This window comes from Diaphorina citri, unplaced genomic scaffold (genome assembly GCF_000475195.1).
Source record: "Diaphorina citri unplaced genomic scaffold, Diaci psyllid genome assembly version 1.1 scaffold178, whole genome shotgun sequence".
Taxonomy (NCBI): Eukaryota; Metazoa; Arthropoda; class Insecta; order Hemiptera; family Psyllidae; genus Diaphorina; species Diaphorina citri.
This window is the reverse complement of record NW_007377615.1, coordinates 66,768-67,155: the sequence shown is the minus strand read 5'-3', so window position 1 is coordinate 67,155 and position 388 is coordinate 66,768.

Genomic DNA, 388 nt, shown 5'->3' with positions numbered 1-388 from the left:
ACGAGAGTTTTTGCTCGACAAAACGAGAGACAAGGGTCACAAGACTCACAAAAGATCTAGCAAAGAAAGACAACAGAGAGAATAGGATAGAGGAAGTAAAAAGGTCTTTGTTCTACCATTTGTATACTAAGTTTATCACTCCTATCTGATCTCCTTTTCCCGCCCTCCTTAAAAAATACCTCTTTTCTTTCCCATTAAAACATCTCCCTCCCTTTCCTTATAAAATACCTCACTTTTCTATCCCTATAAAACACCCCCTACCCCTCGTTCCTTTCCCTAGAAAGGAGAGGGAAAGGAGGGTTTTATTTCCCTTTCCCTCGCTTTTATTTCCCTTTAAAACATCCTACCCTTTTTGTCTTCTCCCCAAAATCACTCTCAAAGTTTCGAT